Raw genomic sequence first — 6832 nt, 5'->3', positions numbered from 1 at the left:
AATCTCCATACTAAAGCTTACTTTGGTAAATTATTGTTTAATCAAAGGCAAATACAAAAAGAGAGGGAAGGTTCCTTGAGTTGTACATTCTATTTGATCTTATTTTCTACTATAATCTTGTAAAGGATAGAAAAAGGCTGGTTTCAAATTGACCGTGTATGATCCGAATCATCAAACCATACCTAAACTTATCCGAATTTACCTGGCCCAAACCGAATATTAATGGATAATATTGATTTATATCATAACAAGCTAATTTCAACATATCAGTATATTATCCAAATTGAACGACTCGCCTTAATAAGACCTAAAGAAAATTAATTCAAACTGAACAACCCTTTTGCCACCTCGATAAAAAGGGCATAAACAAAGTAAAGATGAAGAGTGGACGAAAGGAAGTCTAACCAGTTCCATTTAAAAACAATGCAAGGGAGATATAGTTCTTTTAAGCGGAACTTTCACTTCTGTAAAGTAAGGAATCACAAGAATAATAACCAGTCTAAACAAAGCAAGATCCTCTGTGGGGGTCTTCTTACAGATATGCTGCATTGCAAACCACCCTGAAGCAAAGAAAAGAAAAGAAACAGAGGAAGTTAAGAAGAGTATATCAAACAGTTGAAGATTACAGTACATTTTAATGCATAAAAACTAAGGACCCACATTTGAATAAAGCTTCTGATGATTGAATGTGAGATATTGTTGTAAGTTGGTACCTATAAAATTAAAAGATGGGACACTTTACAGGACACATTTCCATAAAAATCTCTCAGTTTTTTCATGAACAAGATTAGCAAAACACAAATAGCAGTGTCGGTGAGGAGGGGTTTAGTAGCAGGGTAAACATACAGTTTTTAGGCACATGTAGAGATGAAGCATGCACCTAAAGTAGGGTTGATTAGTCATTCAGCTGCATGAACATTCATTAGCATGAACAGAACGGTGAAAACCGACAGCCAACTGATCAAAGTTATGGAACTGAACATAATTAATCTTGTCGGTGTATGCTAAACGAATAAACTAACGCCTAATGGCTGATGCAAAGCTAAATCACAAATGAATGGCTCTCATAAGCTTCAGATTAAAGAGTTATGAGAATTTCATTTTAGATGAATAAAGCAATTCTTTGTCATTTTTGGTGACAGATTAAAAACACAAGGTCCCCAAGTATCAGATTCTTTCCAAACAAGAGTGTTATCAGCCATTGAATTTATATGAAGTCCTGTGACAATAGTGACCTGTTTATTAGGCGGTAGTTCGAATGATGCTAACAGTAATGGATTCAAATGGAAAACCTCATGTCAATGTATATAGTAATGCAACTCTATATTCAGTATTCACATAAGTTTCAATGAAAATTACATTACCATGAAGTCCAGCATGCACTTTCTATGCAAAATTATACAGACGCGTTACCATTACTGTCATATATAACTATCTAACAAATGAGTGGTAAGATGTTACCAGCCCTTCATCCCTACACCTAGAGAATGGAAGACTGTTAAGTTTCAAGTCTTTGAACACAACTAAACAAAACCAACCACTTAGCAAATTTAACTTAATAAACAAACAAGAAATTATATAAAACAAGAATAAAACTTATAATGAGGTACTTGATATTTGTTGATGTAGTAGGGTTAGATGTCAAAGCTTCTACATTGTAATAGCAAAGCCGTACAAACTTCTACCTAAAATTAAAAGCATTCACAAGCAGATACTTTTCTTGACAGAGATATCAAATAGGAAGGTTCTGGAGAAGAAAATCTTATCAGTTGCACTAAAAAGAGTACATTATAATAAATTCTCTACGATGAAGATCCAATTATCACGATAAAACAATACGACCCCAGGTTGATAATGACTATATTTGAAAGTTAATACGATTATGAAAAGATCTTAAAGAGACATTATTATCATCAAATGATGTATTAAGACAGCTGGAATCTGTTCTAAGGTAATCAAGCAAAGTAGTCCCACTGACTCGAGTATAAAAGCGCCAAATGAAATTTTGAGAGGAAGACAATCTAACCCAAGACTCAAGAGTAATCTAGGTGTGAAAAATTCAAATTTCTTGCACTGACTAGTACCCCAAAGACAAAAACAGTTAATAACCTCAAAATCACTCCTTACCATTAATAATATCATGAGCTAAATAAATCCTAAAAAAGAGATAAAATACGAACTTGTGAGCGAATACAAGCCTAGTAAAGAGATAATTCTAGACTTCCTGAGGTTGAAATCAACATTTGAAACTCAAAGATAAGAGCATAATGACTGAAACAAGGAGTCACAGTGTCACATATATGAGAATAAAGACAGCATTTATCTAGAGGATGGACTTGAACATGTGGCCACCATAGTCAGGGCTCATTATACAAACAAAAGTCGTTTTGTATCCGTATTTATGCTTCACTTGATCAAAGTTTATAAAAGTTTCTATACACATTGTACGACATCAATACTAGCTAGTATGATAAACCTAAAGAGAAAAACTTTACAGTATTGAAGGAAAAGGAGAAGAAAAAGAAAAAGATGTGATTGATATTACCATTTTACATGTACATAGAAGTATAGAACTGTTTGCAAGCACCTTTTTGAGCTTTAAAAACATTTTTTTAAAAAGGAAGTTATTCGCAAAAGAGAAATATGAAAGGTTAAAGGAAAAAAAATTGTCGGTATAGTGTCTAAACTAAAGTATTGTTGCGTTATCAACATGTCCTAAGTATAATATCTTTGGTAATCAGATAAGGTTTGAATTCAGTATAGCCTATGTCACCACCCTATGAAGCGGTAAATAGCAGGTTCAAATTGTCAGATCAGACTCTATTCTTGTAAAATTCATATCAGAGGCAATTTAACAACTGATGATGCAACAGATCATTAGCAAATTGAGACGGATGAAGGTTCAGTTCAAAAGAGAATAAGGAATTCAAGAATCAAGACATACAATAACTTGATGTCTTGTACATGTTAATTCAATTCTTCCAGCTTTGCAAAGAGATGCTGTGATATAGCAGACATCTATATTGAAAATTGAAATAATATACGAAGTATATGACAAATTCCTTTCACCCAAAATGTAAAGTATTCTGATGTAATTCAGCCTGAAATCATCAGAACACTTTAAATCTATCTGCTCACAGCCAAAATGAATCTCTGAAGACTGATACAGAAATCGTGAGAGAGAATTGGTGTTCTCCTTTATACCCAATCTTTCCATAATAAAGGAAATTCCAAAGAACATGGTTCTCAAAATCAAGCAAATTAATATTAAGGAAGCTTGATCTCATTAATAGGGACAGAAGATATGAATATTTCTTAAACAATTAGTTACAGAGAGCATGAAGAAAGACCTTTGTATTCACAAGATGATAATATCGCTATATGTCCTATGAGCTCAAGACTTGTTGCTCAACAGCTAGAATCGGTGCTCAATACACCCAGCTGTAAATAACAAAAAAGTTGGACTTGGTCCAGGATCGGGTCAAAAAAGTTGAGCAGGTGGTATGTTAAGTTGAAGGGATTTAGCAAAACCCAAAACAATTTAGAGATTGGAAGTGGGTTGAGAGTTGAGGTTTTGGAACGCTCTATGAAACATAACTTTTAATAATTATTAATATATCAATCATCATCATCAATGTAATAATTAAAGCTCTATGATCTATGAGTCAACGATAAATTCTACCACCATGAATCCTCTTCACCAATCATATGAACAATAATTTCTCCTGGAAAAAGTAACTGCAGTTCTTTGATTATCCTGGTTTCCATAAGGTAGCAATCTCAGAAATACTCTTTATTTGCTTAATCCACTATCAAAACAACATATAAATCTACATGCCCAAGGTTGATTCTGTAAAATGACATGTAGCCAAGCAAATTTTTTTAAAAAAAGCCTATCATAAAGGGTATTGATTGTTCAACCGCCTGTTAACTATAAATGACCTAGAAACCTCCACCCCTGTCCCCCTCCTTTGAGATATTGTGATGAACTCTTAAAGGGCCTCAAGAGCCGTGAATTATAGCCTTATTATTAGCTTCATCAAAGTAATAGAATCACAAAATACCACCAACGGATTTGGATCAAGTCCCAAAACAATTTCTCTACTGCGTCCTCCACAACATAAAATGGATAGCTAGGTCATACAACAACCTTTAGAAGGTTATGTGAAGTAGGTCAAGGCAATTAACGGGTGCAAAAATGTTTGATCATCTAACTTTTTCAAGCCAAATTCAGGCCACAGAAAGAATAGACTACTCTTGTTGCTTGGCAAAGGAGGAAGGGAGTTCAAACGATGGGGCATATAAAAACTTAGCTTCTTGCCCTCTAATTCGGCATAATTCATACTTGAATATGGAAAGAGTTAATTTATCAATATACCATCTATGTTTCGGACCTATTGTTCTTCAACATCTACTAAGGTTCTTCTCTTAAAAGTTCTCTTTACTCTCTTTCTACTTTAAACATCAACGCCTTACGCTCCTCAAAGTGCAGGATGATAGGACTATAGGAGTCTCGAATCACAATAAGCTGATTTCAAAAGCTTCTCTTCTTCTAACTCAAGATAAACAGTCCATGTAAAACTGGCAGGTTCCCAAGGTTCCTGAATCCTGATTAGCAATTTGCATTAACTTCAGCTTAACAAAACTCAACTCAACAAAAGGAAGCAGCTTTAACACTAACTTGTTACATAACAACTTTTCAGATGCTCTTTTACACCTTCGATCCTCTTATCTTCTAATCGCAACTTCAAACTTAATATACACTAGCATGAATAACAACAGCAATAATCAGATAAAAATCTTGCTGTTGTCCTAATGTTAGGATTGTTCAACCACTCAGATTGATCAATATAGTTACTAATACTATAATATTGCTAAATCATCCTGTGAGGTTTGGACTGCTAAATTCTACAAAAATCAGCTTTATAAACCTCAATTTTCTGCTTTTGCAACTTAATTACAGTAGGCTGATTCTACGCATTAGTATTATTCAATTGTGTTCATCAAAATTAATTCAAGAAAGATCAACATATTAAAAAAAAAATCCAAACTTTAAACATGATTTTTATTGGGAGATGATTAATAAGATCATCAGAACACAGAGAATTAACATAATCAATTAATCATATACTAAAATCCCCTTTATTTCTTGAATTAGAATTTTTCACTTCTAAATTCACGAAATTATGCAGAAGCCAGTAAACCCAAATAACCGAAAAGCAAGTATATTCTACTTTGCATGCAATTAAATCATAATTACAATTTAACATTAAAAAGAGGGGAAAAATAAGAAAGAAATGGGGTTGAAAGAGAACGAACCTCCTTATGCAGCAGACTTCGCTGAAGGCGGAGTACTGAAGTATGTGCTGTTTTATTTAAATCCTGCAAATAATTGTGCAACTTTGTAATTGACGCTGAGCTGAACTGAATATTTTACGAGAGAATGAAATTAAGAACTAAATTAAAAATAATTTAAAGAAAACAGGCCCATATTTGAAATTATTTTGATTTGATTGGCTAGTGTTTAGATATGCAAGTACCATTTTCACATACTAATTCATCATAATCGGTTTGTCGATCAATTCCTCGTGATAATAGGTCCGAAATTTCAGTCCGAATATGATCAATACACAATCCCAGACTCGACCAGCTAATTTTTTGGCCCGTTTGTTGCTCTAGGAAGGATGCTAGATGCACAAACAATTCCCAATATAACCGTAAGTCGGTAACAAGCTAAGCTAGGACGGCTTGACCCGTGCACAACTCTAGTCTCTATCAATAATCATGTGCAACTGTACTGTAACACAAGTATTTCCAATATCGTCAAAGGTAATGTCTTTTAGGATGGGATAGAGGCATAGAGCTGAATTTTGTCCTTCACTTGTTATGCACACAGTAATACAATGCACAATGTGTCAATGTTGCAATTCCTATGGTAAGATTACATGTTTATCCATCAAATTGTCTTGAATGCCCAATTTCAAGCATTAAAGAACCAATCTTTTCCATAAATTCAATACTTCAGCATGAATTTCCATCAAATTGTCTTGAGTGCCCAATTTCAAGCATTAAAGAACCGATCTTTTCCATAAATTCAATACTTCCGCATGAATTTAAAAACCCAGAAATTCAACCACCTCTATACCCATCTTTAATTTCACAAAAACAAAAAACAGATAAGTTTGAAAAACAACCTTTTTTTTTATTTTATTTTTTTTTGAGAGGCTCAGATCTGGAATTCATCAACCAATTTGGTGCAGCAAAATTCAAGAGAAAGGGAAAAAAATCAACCAAAGGCGGCAAATCAAAATAAAAAGACTTGAGTGTAAGCATTTGAGGAGAGCAAAATCAGCAACAAATGCAAAAACCCCAAATCTAAATTAAATTGCTGCCAACCCAAATGGGAAAATTACCCAACTCAAAAAAAATCACCCACAAATCCAAACTGAAATTGACAACAATGGAAAGAACAATATCATCACAGCCTTCATAAAATTATTACTTGTATTATTATTATTATTATTATGGTTTCATGTAATTTGTACTCCGTATAAAATAAGGGGGCGTTTGGTTAACGCAAGAAAATAAGGGAGTAGTAGTAGAAGAATGATAATTGTTGTTGTTGTTGATGATGGTGGTGGTTTGAGGGCCGTTTAATTTGGTGGTAGAAATCATCGGCAAAGAGGAGAGTGGCAAACGGTCCTCAGAAACTCCCATGGCCTCTCCTTGCCTCTTTCTTGTTCTTTCCATATACCCTAACTTTGACCACTTTTTGTTGATTTTATACTTGTGGATTTGTTGCTTTAATGGGCTTTGTTGGGCTGTTTAAACC

At 33.8% G+C, this 6832-nt stretch overlaps 1 long non-coding RNA gene across 1 annotated transcript; it reads right to left on the bottom strand.

The window, feature by feature from the left end:
• Window positions 1-236: 236 nt before the first annotated feature.
• Window positions 237-6080, bottom strand: LOC145612502 (uncharacterized). Its single transcript, XR_014106622.1, has 3 exons — window positions 5541-6080; window positions 5320-5382; window positions 237-560 (listed from the first exon to the last, which is right to left on the bottom strand). It is a non-coding gene; the product is annotated as an uncharacterized LOC145612502 (long non-coding RNA).
• Window positions 6081-6832: the final 752 nt, after the last annotated feature.

This window comes from Chenopodium album, chromosome 24 (assembly GCF_948465745.1).
Source record: "Chenopodium album chromosome 24, dcCheAlbu1.1, whole genome shotgun sequence".
NCBI lineage: Eukaryota > Viridiplantae > Streptophyta > Magnoliopsida > Caryophyllales > Amaranthaceae > Chenopodium > Chenopodium album.
This window is presented reverse-complemented; position numbering and strand designations above follow the sequence as displayed.